At 44.0% G+C, this 17,912-nt stretch overlaps 3 non-coding genes across 3 annotated transcripts; all 3 read left to right on the top strand.

The window, feature by feature from the left end:
- Positions 1-2,983: 2,983 nt before the first annotated feature.
- On the top strand, positions 2,984-3,056 carry trnav-cac (transfer RNA valine (anticodon CAC)). Its single transcript has one exon. It is a non-coding gene; the product is annotated as a tRNA-Val (tRNA).
- Positions 3,057-13,396: 10,340 nt separating this feature from the next.
- Positions 13,397-13,469, top strand: trnav-cac (transfer RNA valine (anticodon CAC)). Its single transcript has one exon. It is a non-coding gene; the product is annotated as a tRNA-Val (tRNA).
- A 3,393-nt stretch (positions 13,470-16,862) lies between these two features.
- On the top strand, positions 16,863-16,935 carry trnav-cac (transfer RNA valine (anticodon CAC)). Its single transcript has one exon. It is a non-coding gene; the product is annotated as a tRNA-Val (tRNA).
- The last annotated feature ends 977 nt before the right edge of the window (positions 16,936-17,912 follow it).

Genomic DNA, 17,912 nt, shown 5'->3' with positions numbered 1-17,912 from the left:
ACAACCCGGGCCAAATCTCCCCAGAAACCAAGCACAGGCTCAGCAAAACGTAGGCACATGATATCCGGGCCACTAAACCTCCGAGCAGCTCGAACAGAACACCCAAGTGACTGAAACTTTCTTTGAGTTGCAATGATGAATCTCCGGTGGAAACAAGTTTGGGGAAAATGCTCCTCCTGAACATTTCTTTTTGGGTAAAAGGGGCAAAAATCCTTTTCAATTTAACCACTGCTGCAGCAGATTCTTGGTGTCTTAAGCACCTTGACAACGCAGCTCTGAACATGCAGCCGCAATTATGACAAGGGGTAAAGGTTCATGACACGCAGAGGGGGAAAAGTTATTTAAGTTATGACAGTCGCTCACAGACTTATTAGCGTTTTGTTCAGTCAGTAACAGAGACATACCTGGGTTTATTGATGCAGTTTAACATAACTATTCAGCGTCACACAGAGCCGCGAGGAGTACTTTGCCTCCCTTAAAGACGGACACAGCTGATTCTGTAACTGAAGCTAAGGAAACAGGCAGACGTGCCAAATTATCACTTTGTATTGTTCTTCATTCGGCGAGTAACAGGAAAACGAACAAGGTGGCGTTGAAAATGAGATGCACTGCGGCTCCACTCAATATCAAACCGCTCCTTCATATTGAACTGAGGAAGAATATACATGAATAAAAGCAAAATACTGTGGATGCTGGAAATCTGAAATAAAAACAAGAAATTCTGGAAATACTCAGCAGGTCTGGCAGCATCTGTGGAGAGAGAAGCAGAGTTAAAATTTCGGCTCAGTGACCCTTCTTCAGAACTGGCAAATATTAGAAAAGTCAAAGGTTAGAAGCAAGTAAAGCGGGGGTGGAGCAAGAGATAACAAAGGAGAAGGTGTAGATTGGACAAGGCCACAGAATAGCTGACCAGAAGGTCATGGAGCAAAGGCAAACAATATGTTAATGGTGTGTTGAAAGACAAAGCATTAATACAGATAGGACTGTTAACGGACTGAAAATTGAACAGCAGCAAGTACAAACATGAAAACAAAACAGTGGGTAAGTAAACTGAACAAACTAAGATGAAATAAAATAAACATACAAAAAAATGTTAAAAATGTAAAAAAGAAAAATAACAAAAAGTGAAAGTAAAATGGGGGGCCCGTCATGATCTGAAATTATTGAACTCAATATTCAGTCCGGCACGCTCTCGTGTGCAATGGTTAGCACCGCAGCCTCACAGCTCCAGCGACCCGGTTTCAATTCTGGGCACTGCCTGTGTGGTGTTTGCAAGTTCTCCCTGTGTCTGCGTGGGATTCCTCCGGGTGCTCCGGTTTCCTCCCACATGCCAAAGACTTGCTGGTTGATCGGTTAATTGGCCATTCTCAATTGCCCCTAGTAAAGGTAGGTGGTAGGGAAATATAGGGAAGGTGGGGATGTGGTAGGAATATGGAATTCGTGTAGGATTAGTATAAATGGGTGGTCGATGGTCGGCACAGACTCGGTGGGCCGAAGGGCCTGTTTCAGTGCTGTATCACGAAACTAAACTAATCGGTCAACGAGATGCTGTTTTTCGAGCTTGCGTTGATGTTCACTGAAACACTGCAGCAAGCCCAGGATAGAGATTTGAGCATGAGAGCAGGGGGGAGTCTTGAAATGGCAAGCAACCAGAAGCTGGGTCCTGCTTGCGGACTGAGCGGACGTGTTCCGCAAAGCGATCACCCAGTCTGCGTTTGGTCTCCCCAATAAACATGAATATACATTAATTGGATTTAGGCGCCAGTATGTTGCAAAACGAGAAGAAAGAAAGGCACAAATGGCATTAACACTGACTTTACAAATGATTCACTGAAAAATTCTTTCATTTGCTGGAAAAGATGAATATTGTGCATCTGAAAATGGGCACCATGGGATTGTGTTGCATACTGACCTGTTTTCCTGTATTTGCCTGTCATCTATACAATTCAATTTGTGTTGGATATCGCTGAGAATCTCATTTCAAGATGCGGGCACAGATATTAATATAATCCTACTGAAAGTTTAATCCTGGAACAAATCCTGTGTGACGTGGATTGCAACGTTTAGAGGGCTGTGCAGCTAAGGTGAGGAAGACGGGAATGATGTGGTTGATGATTGCATGGAATGCATTGCAAACTTGGGTTACGTTGCTTGATTTCATTCTACACCTTGAAATTCAGAAGCAAGTGAGGCACCAGGTGGAAACCAACAGCTGTCTCTGTGGAAGCGGGGACATGGCTTCCTAATCTAACCATTTGAACTCTGAAAACATTCTGCTGGATCTGAACTGCCCTGTATACCAAGGCCAATTTGTATACTTTATAAAGTGGAATGCCCAGAACTATGCAGAGTACTCCAGGTGGGGTCTAACCAGGACATTATATAGCTGTAGCGAAGCTTCGCCCCCATTATTTAACTGCCTCTGTTACGCATTCTACTGCTCGGGTAATCACATTGTATGTTGCAAATCAGCAAAATAAGGACGCATTTGATAAAAATAAAGAGTTTAAAAGCACAAATATGCGTCAGTGCAATCAGTAAATAATGAGAAATGAAATCCAGAACTTGGCAAGAATCCCAAGTGGATGTCTTGGAGTGGTTGGGGAAGGGAATCTTTGTCAATGATGGCACACTGTGCATTGACACTGCAGCAGCTGCTCCACCTCTTACAAACTTAGTTTCTTAAGTGAGAGTTGACAAAAAAGGGAATTGGATAATTGCATGAAAGGAGAGGCAAACAAAAGCAGAGCGAAGGAAATGGGCCCAACTGGCAAGTCTTTGAAAAAACTGGCAATGGTACGATGGCCTCAATGGCCTGGCAATGTGTTGTGCACTGCTGAGCGTCCATTGCTGGGTCAATACCTCTGCAGCCTTGCAAAATGTCACAGTGGAATTGCACTTCAATGAAACAAGCACCACAAATAGATCTTGACTGTATAGTTTAACAATACTTGCAGCTTCCTCAGATCTGCAACCGTGCTGAGTTTCTGTAGTGTAGTGGTGATCACGTTTGTCTCACACGCAAAAGGTCCCCAGTTCGAAACTGGGCAGAAACATTTTCGAAACAAACCCAAACTTCTGACCACGATATATGCAATCATGGACATTCCCCATTAACACAACACAATTTCTCAAAGTCCTATTTCTCTTGCACATTGTGTGCACAATGCCTTGCAATCGCTCCTCTTTCTAGTCCTGATGCTGCAGAAAGTTCCTCAAAACCTAGCACTTGCACTTCATTTGGCTCAGATTAGAATAGAAACCTGCAACACTAGCTTGCTGAGTAACAGCTGATCTCAGTCTCATTTCAGACGAGGCAAAAGCACATCAGCAATTCACTTTCGCCAGCTCCACATTCGTTGAGACAGGGGCACGCCGCAATATTTTGACCCGCACTGTCCAATTACTCGCTGCTAGCAGCAAGAGGGGTCTGCTGCCTCAATCAACAGGTTACTGGCCATCTCAGGGAGGTAAAATAGCACAACCCGGGCCAAATCTCCCCAGAAACCAAGCACAGGCTCAGCAAAACGTAGGCACATGATATCCGGGCCACTAAACCTCCGAGCAGCTCGAACAGAACACCCAAGTGACTGAAACTTTCTTTGAGTTGCAATGATGAATCTCCGGTGGAAACAAGTTTGGGGAAAATGCTCCTCCTGAACATTTCTTTTTGGGTAAAAGGGGCAAAAATCCTTTTCAATTTAACCACTGCTGCAGCAGATTCTTGGTGTCTTAAGCACCTTGACAACGCAGCTCTGAACATGCAGCCGCAATTATGACAAGGGGTAAAGGTTCATGACACGCAGAGGGGAAAAAGTTATTTAAGTTATGACATTCGCTCACAGACCTATTAGCGTTTTGTTCAGTCAGTAACAGAGACATACCTGGGTTTATTGATGCAGATTAACATAACTATTCAGCGTCACGCAGAGCCGCGAAGAGTACTTTGCCTCCCTTAAAGACGGACACAGCTGATTCTGTAACTGAAGCGAAGGAAACAGGCAGACGTGCCAAATTATCACTTTGTATTGTTCTTCATTTGGCGAGTAACAGGAAAACTAACAAGGTGGCGTTGAAAATGAGATGCACTGCGGCTCCGCTCAATATCAACCCGCTCCTTCATATTGAACTGAGGAAGACTATACATGAATAAAAGCAAAATACTGTGGATGCTGGAAATCTGAAATAAAAGCAAGAAATTCTGGAATTACTCAGCAGGTCTGGCAGCATCTGTGGAGAGAGAAGCAGAGTTAACATTTCGGCTCAGTGACCCTTCTTCAGAACTGGCAAATATTAGAAAAGTCAAAGGTTAGAAGCAAGTAAAGCGGGGGTGGAGCAAGAGATAACAAAGGAGAAGGTGTAGATTGGGCAAGGCCACAGAATAGCTGACCAGAAGGTCATGGAGCAAAGGCAAACAATATGTTAATGGTGTGTTGAAAGACAAAGCATTAGTACAGAGAGGACTGTTAATGGACTGAAAATTGAACAGCAGCAAGTACAAACATGAAAACAAAACAGTGGGTAAGTAAACTGAACAAACTAAGATGAAATAAAATAAACATACAAAAAAATGCAAAAAATGTAAAAAAGAAAAATAACAAAAAGTGAAAGTAAAATGGGGGGCCGTCACGAACTGAAATTATTGAACTCAATATTCAGGTCGGCACGCTCTCGTGTGCAATGGTTAGCACCGCAGCCTCACAGCTCCAATTCTGGGCACTGCCTGTGTGGTGTTTGCAAGTTCTCCCTGTGTCTGCGTGGGATTCCTCCGGGTGCTCCGGTTTCCTCCCACATGCCAAAGACTTGCTGGTTGATAGGTTAATTGGCCATTCCCAATTGCCCCTAGTAAAGGTAGGTGATAGGGAAATATAGGGAAGGTGGGGATGTGGTAGGAATATGGAATTCGTGTAGGATTAGTATAAATGGGTGGTCGATGGTCGGCACAGACTCGGTGGGCCGAAGGGCCTGTTTCAGTGCTGCATCACGAAACTATACTAATCGGTCAACGAGATGCTGTTTTTCGAGCTTGCGTTGTTGTTCACTGGAACACTGCAGCAAGCCCAGGATAGATATGTGAGCATGAGAGCAGCGGGGAGTCTTGAAATGGCAAGCAACCAGAAGCTCAGGGTCCAGCTTGCGGACTGAGCGGACGTGTTCCGCAAAGCGATCACCCAGTCTGCGTTTGGTCTCCCCAATAAACATGAATATACATTAATTGGATTTAGGCGCCAGTATGTTGCAAAACGAGAAGAAAGAAAGGCACAAATGGCATTAACACTGACTTTACAAATGATTCACTGAAAAATTCTTTCATTTGCTGGAAAAGATGAATATTGTGCATCTGAAAATAGGCACCATGGGATTGTGTTGCATACTGACCTGTTTTCCTGTATTTGCCTGTCATCTATACAATTCAATTTGTGTTGGATATCGCTGAGAATCTCATTTCAAGATGCGGGCACAGATATTAATATAATCCTACTGAAAGTTTAATCCTGGAACAAATCCTGTGTGACGTGGATTGCAACGTTTAGAGGGCTGTGCAGCTAAGGTGAGGAAGACGGGAATGATGTGGTTGATGATTGCATGGAATGCATTGCAAACTTGGGTTACGTTGCTTGATTTCATTCTACACCTTGAAATTCAGAAGCAAGTGAGGCACCAGGTGGAAACCAACAGCTGTCTCTGTGGAAGCGGGGACATGGCTTCCTAATCTAACCATTTGAACTCTGAAAACATTCTGCTGGATCTGAACTGCCCTGTATACCAAGGCCAATTTGTATACTTTATAAAGTGGAATGCCCAGAACTATGCAGAGTACTCCAGGTGGGGTCTAACCAGGACATTATATAGCTGTAGCGAAGCTTCGCCCCCATTATTTAACTGCCTCTGTTACGCATTCTACTGCTCGGGTAATCACATTGTATGTTGCAAATCAGCAAAATAAGGACGCATTTGATAAAAATAAAGAGTTTAAAAGCACAAATATGCGTCAGTGCAATCAGTAAATAATGAGAAATGAAATCCAGAACTTGGCAAGAATCCCAAGTGGATGTCTTGGAGTGGTTGGGGAAGGGAATCTTTGTCAATGATGGCACACTGTGCATTGACACTGCAGCAGCTGCTCCACCTCTTACAAACTTAGTTTCTTAAGTGAGAGTTGACAAAAAAGGGAATTGGATAATTGCATGAAAGGAGAGGCAAACAAAAGCAGAGCGAAGGAAATGGGCCCAACTGGCAAGTCTTTGAAAAAACTGGCAATGGTACGATGGCCTCAATGGCCTGGCAATGTGTTGTGCACTGCTGAGCGTCCATTGCTGGGTCAATACCTCTGCAGCCTTGCAAAATGTCACAGTGGAATTGCACTTCAATGAAACAAGCACCACAAATAGATCTTGACTGTATAGTTTAACAATACTTGCAGCTTCCTCAGATCTGCCACCGTGCTGAGTTTCTGTAGTGTAGTGGTGATCACGTTTATCTCACACGCAAAAAGTCCCCAGTACGAAACTGGGCAGAAACATTTTCGAAACAAACCCAAACTTCTGACCACGATATATGCAATCATGGACATTCCCCATTAACACAACACAATTTCTCAAAGTCCTATTTCTCTTGCACATTGTGTGCACAATGCCTTGCAATCGCTCCTCTTTCTTGTCCTGATGCTGCAGAAAGTTCCTCAAAACCTAGCACTTGCACTTCATTTGGCTCAGATTAGAATAGAAACCTGCAACACTAGCTTGCTGAGTAACAGCTGATCTCAGTCTCATTTCAGACGAGGCAAAAGCACATCAGCAATTCACTTTCGCCAGCTCCACATTCGTTGAGACAGGGGCACGCCGCAATATTTTGACCCGCACTGTCCAATTACTCGCTGCTAGCAGCAAGAGGGGTCTGCTGCCTCAATCAACAGGTTACTGGCCATCTCAGGGAGGTAAAATAGCACAACCCGGGCCAAATCTCCCCAGAAACCAAGCACAGGCTCAGCAAAACGTAGGCACATGATATCCGGGCCACTAAACCTCCGAGCAGCTCGAACAGAACACCCAAGTGACTGAAACTTTCTTTGAGTTGCAATGATGAATCTCCGGTGGAAACAAGTTTGGGGAAAATGCTCCTCCTGAACATTTCTTTTTGGGTAAAAGGGGCAAAAATCCTTTTCAATTTAACCACTGCTGCAGCAGATTCTTGGTGTCTTAAGCACCTTGACAACGCAGCTCTGAACATGCAGCCGCAATTATGACAAGGGGTAAAGGTTCATGACACGCAGAGGGGAAAAAGTTATTTAAGTTATGACATTCGCTCACAGACCTATTAGCGTTTTGTTCAGTCAGTAACAGAGACATACCTGGGTTTATTGATGCAGATTAACATAACTATTCAGCGTCACGCAGAGCCGCGAAGAGTACTTTGCCTCCCTTAAAGACGGACACAGCTGATTCTGTAACTGAAGCGAAGGAAACAGGCAGACGTGCCAAATTATCACTTTGTATTGTTCTTCATTTGGCGAGTAACAGGAAAACTAACAAGGTGGCGTTGAAAATGAGATGCACTGCGGCTCCGCTCAATATCAACCCGCTCCTTCATATTGAACTGAGGAAGACTATACATGAATAAAAGCAAAATACTGTGGATGCTGGAAATCTGAAATAAAAGCAAGAAATTCTGGAATTACTCAGCAGGTCTGGCAGCATCTGTGGAGAGAGAAGCAGAGTTAACATTTCGGCTCAGTGACCCTTCTTCAGAACTGGCAAATATTAGAAAAGTCAAAGGTTAGAAGCAAGTAAAGCGGGGGTGGAGCAAGAGATAACAAAGGAGAAGGTGTAGATTGGGCAAGGCCACAGAATAGCTGACCAGAAGGTCATGGAGCAAAGGCAAACAATATGTTAATGGTGTGTTGAAAGACAAAGCATTAGTACAGATAGGACTGTTAACGGACTGAAAATTGAACAGCAGCAAGTACAAACATGAAAACAAAACAGTGGGTAAGTAAACTGAACAAACTAAGATGAAATAAAATAAACATACAAAAAAATGCAAAAAATGTAAAAAAGAAAAATAACAAAAAGTGAAAGTAAAATGGGGGGCCGTCACGAACTGAAATTATTGAACTCAATATTCAGGTCGGCACGCTCTCGTGTGCAATGGTTAGCACCGCAGCCTCACAGCTCCAATTCTGGGCACTGCCTGTGTGGTGTTTGCAAGTTCTCCCTGTGTCTGCGTGGGATTCCTCCGGGTGCTCCGGTTTCCTCCCACATGCCAAAGACTTGCTGGTTGATAGGTTAATTGGCCATTCCCAATTGCCCCTAGTAAAGGTAGGTGATAGGGAAATATAGGGAAGGTGGGGATGTGGTAGGAATATGGAATTCGTGTAGGATTAGTATAAATGGGTGGTCGATGGTCGGCACAGACTCGGTGGGCCGAAGGGCCTGTTTCAGTGCTGCATCACGAAACTAAACTAATCGTCAACGAGATGCTGTTTTTCGAGCTTGCGTTGTTGTTCACTTGAACACTGCAGCAAGCCCAGGATAGAGATGTGAGCATGAGAGCAGCGGGGAGTCTTGAAATGGCAAGCAACCAGAAGCTCAGGGTCCAGCTTGCGGACTGAGCGGACGTGTTCCGCAAAGCGGTCACCCAGTCTGCGTTTGGTCTCCCCAATAAACATGAATATACATTAATTGGATTTAGGCGCCAGTATGTTGCAAAACGAGAAGAAAGAAAGGCACAAATGGCATTAACTCTGACTTTACAAATGATTCACTGAAAAATTCTTTCATTTGCTGGAAAAGATGAATATTGTGCATCTGAAAATAGGCACCATGAGATTGTGTTGCATACTGACCTGTTTTCCTGTATTTGCCTGTCATCTATACAATTCAATTTGTGTTGGATATCGCTGAGAATCTCATTTCAAGATGCGGGCACAGATATTAATATAATCCTACTGAAAGTTTAATCCTGGAACAAATCCTGTGTGACGTGGATTGCAACGTTTCGAGGGCTGTGCAGCTAAGGTGAGGAAGACGGGAATGATGTGGTTGATGATTGCATGGAATGCATTGCAAACTTGGGTTACGTTGCTTGATTTCATTCTACACCTTGAAATTCAGAAGCAAGTGAGGCACCAGGTGGAAACCAACAGCTGTCTCTGTGGAAGCGGGGACATGGCTTCCTAATCTAACCATTTGAACTCTGAAAACATTCTGCTGGATCTGAACTGCCCTGTATACCAAGGCCAATTTGTCTACTTTATAAAGTGGAATGCCCAGAACTATGCAGAGCACTCCAGGTGGGGTCTAACCAGGACATTATATAGCTGTAGCGAAGCTTCGCCCCCATTATTTAACTGCCTCTGTTACGCATTCTACTGCTCGGGTAATCACATTGTATGTTGCAAATCAGCAAAATAAGGACGCATTTGATAAAAATAAAGAGTTTAAAAGCACAAATATGCGTCAGTGCAATCAGTAAATAATGAGAAATGAAATCCAGAACTTGGCAAGAATCCCAAGTGGATGTCTTGGAGTGGTTGGGGAAGGGAATCTTTGTCAATGATGGCACACTGTGCATTGACACTGCAGCAGCTGCTCCACCTCTTACAAACTTAGTTTCTTAAGTGAGAGTTGACAAAAAAGGGAATTGGATAATTGCATGAAAGGAGAGGCAAACAAAAGCAGAGCGAAGGAAATGGGCCCAACTGGCAAGTCTTTGAAAAAACTGGCAATGGTACGATGGCCTCAATGGCCTGGCAATGTGTTGTGCACTGCTGAGCGTCCATTGCTGGGTCAATACCTCTGCAGCCTTGCAAAATGTCACAGTGGAATTGCATTTCAATGAAACAAGCACCACAAATAGATCTTGACTGTATAGTTTAACAATACTTGCAGCTTCCTCAGACCTGCAACCGTGCTGGGTTTCTGTAGTCTAGTGGTGATCACGTTTGTCTAATACGCAAAAGGTCCCCAGTTCGAAACTGAGCAGAAACAATTTCGAAACAAACCCAAACTTCTGACCACGATGTATGCGATCATAGACATTCCCCATTAACACAGCACAATTTCTCAAAGTCCTATTTCTCTTGCACATTGTGTGCACAATGCCTTGCAATCGCTCCTCTTTCTTGTCCTGATGCTGCAGAAAGTTCCTCAAAACCTAGCACTTGCACTTCATTTGGCTCAGATTAGAATAGAAACCTGCAACACTAGCTTGCTGAGTAACAGCTGATCTAAGTCTCATTTCAGACGAGGCAAAAGCACATCAGCAATTCACTTTCGCCAGCTCCACATTCGTTGAGACAGGGGCACGCCGCAATATTTTGACCCGCACTGTCCAATTACTCGCTGCTAGCAGCAAGAGGGGTCTGCTGCCTCAATCAACAGGTTACTGGCCATCTCAGGGAGGTAAAATAGCACAACCCGGGCCAAATCTCCCCAGAAACCAAGCACAGGCTCAGCAAAACGTAGGCACATGATATCCGGGCCACTAAACCTCCGAGCAGCTCGAACAGAACACCCAAGTGACTGAAACTTTCTTTGAGTTGCAATGATGAATCTCCGGTGGAAACAAGTTTGGGGAAAATGCTCCTCCTGAACATTTCTTTTTGGGTAAAAGGGGCAAAAATCCTTTTCAATTTAACCACTGCTGCAGCAGATTCTTGGTGTCTTAAGCACCTTGATAACGCAGCTCTTAACATGCAGCCGCAATTATGACAAGGGGTAAAGGTTCATGACACGCAGAGGGGGAAAAGTTATTTAAGTTATGACAGTCGCTCACAGACTTATTAGCGTTTTGTTCAGTCAGTAACAGAGACATACCTGGGTTTATTGATGCAGTTTAACATAACTATTCAGCGTCACACAGAGCCGCGAGGAGTACTTTGCCTCCCTTAAAGACGGACACAGCTGATTCTGTAACTGAAGCTAAGGAAACAGGCAGACGTGCCAAATTATCACTTTGTATTGTTCTTCATTCGGCGAGTAACAGGAAAACGAACAAGGTGGCGTTGAAAATGAGATGCACTGCGGCTCCACTCAATATCAAACCGCTCCTTCATATTGAACTGAGGAAGAATATACATGAATAAAAGCAAAATACTGTGGATGCTGGAAATCTGAAATAAAAACAAGAAATTCTGGAAATACTCAGCAGGTCTGGCAGCATCTGTGGAGAGAGAAGCAGAGTTAAAATTTCGGCTCAGTGACCCTTCTTCAGAACTGGCAAATATTAGAAAAGTCAAAGGTTAGAAGCAAGTAAAGCGGGGGTGGAGCAAGAGATAACAAAGGAGAAGGTGTAGATTGGACAAGGCCACAGAATAGCTGACCAGAAGGTCATGGAGCAAAGGCAAACAATATGTTAATGGTGTGTTGAAAGACAAAGCATTAATACAGATAGGACTGTTAACGGACTGAAAATTGAACAGCAGCAAGTACAAACATGAAAACAAAACAGTGGGTAAGTAAACTGAACAAACTAAGATGAAATAAAATAAACATACAAAAAAATGTTAAAAATGTAAAAAAGAAAAATAACAAAAAGTGAAAGTAAAATGGGGGGCCCGTCATGATCTGAAATTATTGAACTCAATATTCAGTCCGGCACGCTCTCGTGTGCAATGGTTAGCACCGCAGCCTCACAGCTCCAGCGACCCGGTTTCAATTCTGGGCACTGCCTGTGTGGTGTTTGCAAGTTCTCCCTGTGTCTGCGTGGGATTCCTCCGGGTGCTCCGGTTTCCTCCCACATGCCAAAGACTTGCTGGTTGATCGGTTAATTGGCCATTCTCAATTGCCCCTAGTAAAGGTAGGTGGTAGGGAAATATAGGGAAGGTGGGGATGTGGTAGGAATATGGAATTCGTGTAGGATTAGTATAAATGGGTGGTCGATGGTCGGCACAGACTCGGTGGGCCGAAGGGCCTGTTTCAGTGCTGTATCACGAAACTAAACTAATCGGTCAACGAGATGCTGTTTTTCGAGCTTGCGTTGATGTTCACTGAAACACTGCAGCAAGCCCAGGATAGAGATTTGAGCATGAGAGCAGGGGGGAGTCTTGAAATGGCAAGCAACCAGAAGCTGGGTCCTGCTTGCGGACTGAGCGGACGTGTTCCGCAAAGCGATCACCCAGTCTGCGTTTGGTCTCCCCAATAAACATGAATATACATTAATTGGATTTAGGCGCCAGTATGTTGCAAAACGAGAAGAAAGAAAGGCACAAATGGCATTAACACTGACTTTACAAATGATTCACTGAAAAATTCTTTCATTTGCTGGAAAAGATGAATATTGTGCATCTGAAAATGGGCACCATGGGATTGTGTTGCATACTGACCTGTTTTCCTGTATTTGCCTGTCATCTATACAATTCAATTTGTGTTGGATATCGCTGAGAATCTCATTTCAAGATGCGGGCACAGATATTAATATAATCCTACTGAAAGTTTAATCCTGGAACAAATCCTGTGTGACGTGGATTGCAACGTTTAGAGGGCTGTGCAGCTAAGGTGAGGAAGACGGGAATGATGTGGTTGATGATTGCATGGAATGCATTGCAAACTTGGGTTACGTTGCTTGATTTCATTCTACACCTTGAAATTCAGAAGCAAGTGAGGCACCAGGTGGAAACCAACAGCTGTCTCTGTGGAAGCGGGGACATGGCTTCCTAATCTAACCATTTGAACTCTGAAAACATTCTGCTGGATCTGAACTGCCCTGTATACCAAGGCCAATTTGTATACTTTATAAAGTGGAATGCCCAGAACTATGCAGAGTACTCCAGGTGGGGTCTAACCAGGACATTATATAGCTGTAGCGAAGCTTTGCCCCCATTATTTAACTGCCTCTGTTACGCATTCTACTGCTCGGGTAATCACATTGTATGTTGCAAATCAGCAAAATAAGGACGCATTTGATAAAAATAAAGAGTTTAAAAGCACAAATATGCGTCAGTGCAATCAGTAAATAATGAGAAATGAAATCCAGAACTTGGCAAGAATCCCAAGTGGATGTCTTGGAGTGGTTGGGGAAGGGAATCTTTGTCAATGATGGCACACTGTGCATTGACACTGCAGCAGCTGCTCCACCTCTTACAAACTTAGTTTCTTAAGTGAGAGTTGACAAAAAAGGGAATTGGATAATTGCATGAAAGGAGAGGCAAACAAAAGCAGAGCGAAGGAAATGGGCCCAACTGGCAAGTCTTTGAAAAAACTGGCAATGGTACGATGGCCTCAATGGCCTGGCAATGTGTTGTGCACTGCTGAGCGTCCATTGCTGGGTCAATACCTCTGCAGCCTTGCAAAATGTCACAGTGGAATTGCACTTCAATGAAACAAGCACCACAAATAGATCTTGACTGTATAGTTTAACAATACTTGCAGCTTCCTCAGATCTGCAACCGTGCTGAGTTTCTGTAGTGTAGTGGTGATCACGTTTGTCTCACACGCAAAAGGTCCCCAGTTCGAAACTGGGCAGAAACATTTTCGAAACAAACCCAAACTTCTGACCACGATATATGCAATCATGGACATTCCCCATTAACACAACACAATTTCTCAAAGTCCTATTTCTCTTGCACATTGTGTGCACAATGCCTTGCAATCGCTCCTCTTTCTAGTCCTGATGCTGCAGAAAGTTCCTCAAAACCTAGCACTTGCACTTCATTTGGCTCAGATTAGAATAGAAACCTGCAACACTAGCTTGCTGAGTAACAGCTGATCTCAGTCTCATTTCAGACGAGGCAAAAGCACATCAGCAATTCACTTTCGCCAGCTCCACATTCGTTGAGACAGGGGCACGCCGCAATATTTTGACCCGCACTGTCCAATTACTCGCTGCTAGCAGCAAGAGGGGTCTGCTGCCTCAATCAACAGGTTACTGGCCATCTCAGGGAGGTAAAATAGCACAACCCGGGCCAAATCTCCCCAGAAACCAAGCACAGGCTCAGCAAAACGTAGGCACATGATATCCGGGCCACTAAACCTCCGAGCAGCTCGAACAGAACACCCAAGTGACTGAAACTTTCTTTGAGTTGCAATGATGAATCTCCGGTGGAAACAAGTTTGGGGAAAATGCTCCTCCTGAACATTTCTTTTTGGGTAAAAGGGGCAAAAATCCTTTTCAATTTAACCACTGCTGCAGCAGATTCTTGGTGTCTTAAGCACCTTGACAACGCAGCTCTGAACATGCAGCCGCAATTATGACAAGGGGTAAAGGTTCATGACACGCAGAGGGGAAAAAGTTATTTAAGTTATGACATTCGCTCACAGACCTATTAGCGTTTTGTTCAGTCAGTAACAGAGACATACCTGGGTTTATTGATGCAGATTAACATAACTATTCAGCGTCACGCAGAGCCGCGAAGAGTACTTTGCCTCCCTTAAAGACGGACACAGCTGATTCTGTAACTGAAGCGAAGGAAACAGGCAGACGTGCCAAATTATCACTTTGTATTGTTCTTCATTTGGCGAGTAACAGGAAAACTAACAAGGTGGCGTTGAAAATGAGATGCACTGCGGCTCCGCTCAATATCAACCCGCTCCTTCATATTGAACTGAGGAAGACTATACATGAATAAAAGCAAAATACTGTGGATGCTGGAAATCTGAAATAAAAGCAAGAAATTCTGGAATTACTCAGCAGGTCTGGCAGCATCTGTGGAGAGAGAAGCAGAGTTAACATTTCGGCTCAGTGACCCTTCTTCAGAACTGGCAAATATTAGAAAAGTCAAAGGTTAGAAGCAAGTAAAGCGGGGGTGGAGCAAGAGATAACAAAGGAGAAGGTGTAGATTGGGCAAGGCCACAGAATAGCTGACCAGAAGGTCATGGAGCAAAGGCAAACAATATGTTAATGGTGTGTTGAAAGACAAAGCATTAGTACAGAGAGGACTGTTAATGGACTGAAAATTGAACAGCAGCAAGTACAAACATGAAAACAAAACAGTGGGTAAGTAAACTGAACAAACTAAGATGAAATAAAATAAACATACAAAAAAATGCAAAAAATGTAAAAAAGAAAAATAACAAAAAGTGAAAGTAAAATGGGGGGCCGTCACGAACTGAAATTATTGAACTCAATATTCAGGTCGGCACGCTCTCGTGTGCAATGGTTAGCACCGCAGCCTCACAGCTCCAATTCTGGGCACTGCCTGTGTGGTGTTTGCAAGTTCTCCCTGTGTCTGCGTGGGATTCCTCCGGGTGCTCCGGTTTCCTCCCACATGCCAAAGACTTGCTGGTTGATAGGTTAATTGGCCATTCCCAATTGCCCCTAGTAAAGGTAGGTGATAGGGAAATATAGGGAAGGTGGGGATGTGGTAGGAATATGGAATTCGTGTAGGATTAGTATAAATGGGTGGTCGATGGTCGGCACAGACTCGGTGGGCCGAAGGGCCTGTTTCAGTGCTGCATCACGAAACTAAACTAATCGTCAACGAGATGCTGTTTTTCGAGCTTGCGTTGTTGTTCACTTGAACACTGCAGCAAGCCCAGGATAGAGATGTGAGCATGAGAGCAGCGGGGAGTCTTGAAATGGCAAGCAACCAGAAGCTCAGGGTCCAGCTTGCGGACTGAGCGGACGTGTTCCGCAAAGCGGTCACCCAGTCTGCGTTTGGTCTCCCCAATAAACATGAATATACATTAATTGGATTTAGGCGCCAGTATGTTGCAAAACGAGAAGAAAGAAAGGCACAAATGGCATTAACTCTGACTTTACAAATGATTCACTGAAAAATTCTTTCATTTGCTGGAAAAGATGAATATTGTGCATCTGAAAATAGGCACCATGAGATTGTGTTGCATACTGACCTGTTTTCCTGTATTTGCCTGTCATCTATACAATTCAATTTGTGTTGGATATCGCTGAGAATCTCATTTCAAGATGCGGGCACAGATATTAATATAATCCTACTGAAAGTTTAATCCTGGAACAAATCCTGTGTGACGTGGATTGCAACGTTTCGAGGGCTGTGCAGCTAAGGTGAGGAAGACGGGAATGATGTGGTTGATGATTGCATGGAATGCATTGCAAACTTGGGTTACGTTGCTTGATTTCATTCTACACCTTGAAATTCAGAAGCAAGTGAGGCACCAGGTGGAAACCAACAGCTGTCTCTGTGGAAGCGGGGACATGGCTTCCTAATCTAACCATTTGAACTCTGAAAACATTCTGCTGGATCTGAACTGCCCTGTATACCAAGGCCAATTTGTCTACTTTATAAAGTGGAATGCCCAGAACTATGCAGAGCACTCCAGGTGGGGTCTAACCAGGACATTATATAGCTGTAGCGAAGCTTCGCCCCCATTATTTAACTGCCTCTGTTACGCATTCTACTGCTCGGGTAATCACATTGTATGTTGCAAATCAGCAAAATAAGGACGCATTTGATAAAAATAAAGAGTTTAAAAGCACAAATATGCGTCAGTGCAATCAGTAAATAATGAGAAATGAAATCCAGAACTTGGCAAGAATCCCAAGTGGATGTCTTGGAGTGGTTGGGGAAGGGAATCTTTGTCAATGATGGCACACTGTGCATTGACACTGCAGCAGCTGCTCCACCTCTTACAAACTTAGTTTCTTAAGTGAGAGTTGACAAAAAAGGGAATTGGATAATTGCATGAAAGGAGAGGCAAACAAAAGCAGAGCGAAGGAAATGGGCCCAACTGGCAAGTCTTTGAAAAAACTGGCAATGGTACGATGGCCTCAATGGCCTGGCAATGTGTTGTGCACTGCTGAGCGTCCATTGCTGGGTCAATACCTCTGCAGCCTTGCAAAATGTCACAGTGGAATTGCACTTCAATGAAACAAGCACCACAAATAGATCTTGACTGTATAGTTTAACAATACTTGCAGCTTCCTCAGATCTGCAACCGTGTTGAGTTTCTGTAGTGTAGTGGTGATCACGTTTGTCTCACACGCAAAAAGTCCCCAGTACGAAACTGGGCAGAAACATTTTCGAAACAAACCCAAACTTCTGACCACGATATATGCAATCATGGACATTCCCCATTAACACAACACAATTTCTCAAAGTCCTATTTCTCTTGCACATTGTGTGCACAATGCCTTGCAATCGCTCCTCTTTCTTGTCCTGATGCTGCAGAAAGTTCCTCAAAACCTAGCACTTGCACTTCATTTGGCTCAGATTAGAATAGAAACCTGCAACACTAGCTTGCTGAGTAACAGCTGATCTAAGTCTCATTTCAGACGAAGCAAAAGCACATCAGCAATTCACTTTCGCCAGCTCCACATTCGTTGAGACAGGGTCACGCCGCAATATTTTGACCCGCACTGTCCAATTACTCGCTGCTAGCAGCAAGAGGGGTCTGCTGCCTCAATCAACAGGTTACTGGCCATCTCAGGGAGGTAAAATAGCACAACCCGGGCCAAATCTCCCCAGAAACCAAGCACAGGCTCAGCAAAACGTAGGCACATGATATCCGGGCCACTAAACCTCCGAGCAGCTCGAACAGAACACCCAAGTGACTGAAACTTTCTTTGAGTTGCAATGATGAATCTCCGGTGGAAACAAGTTTGGGGAAAATGCTCCTCCTGAACATTTCTTTTTGGGTAAAAGGGGCAAAAATCCTTTTCAATTTAACCACTGCTGCAGCAGATTCTTGGTGTCTTAAGCACCTTGACAACGCAGCTCTGAACATGCAGCCGCAATTATGACAAGGGGTAAAGGTTCATGACACGCAGAGGGGAAAAAGTTATTTAAGTTATGACATTCGCTCACAGACCTATTAGCGTTTTGTTCAGTCAGTAACAGAGACATACCTGGATTTATTGATGCAGATTAACATAACTATTCAGCGTCACGCAGAGCCGCGAAGAGTACTTTGCCTCCCTTAAAGACGGACACAGCTGATTCTGTAACTGAAGCTAAGGAAACAGGCAGACGTGCCAAATTATCACTTTGTATTGTT

The sequence above is a fragment of the Heterodontus francisci genome, chromosome 22 (genome assembly GCF_036365525.1).
Source record: "Heterodontus francisci isolate sHetFra1 chromosome 22, sHetFra1.hap1, whole genome shotgun sequence".
In the NCBI taxonomy this organism is placed as follows: Eukaryota; Metazoa; Chordata; class Chondrichthyes; order Heterodontiformes; family Heterodontidae; genus Heterodontus; species Heterodontus francisci.
This window is presented reverse-complemented; position numbering and strand designations above follow the sequence as displayed.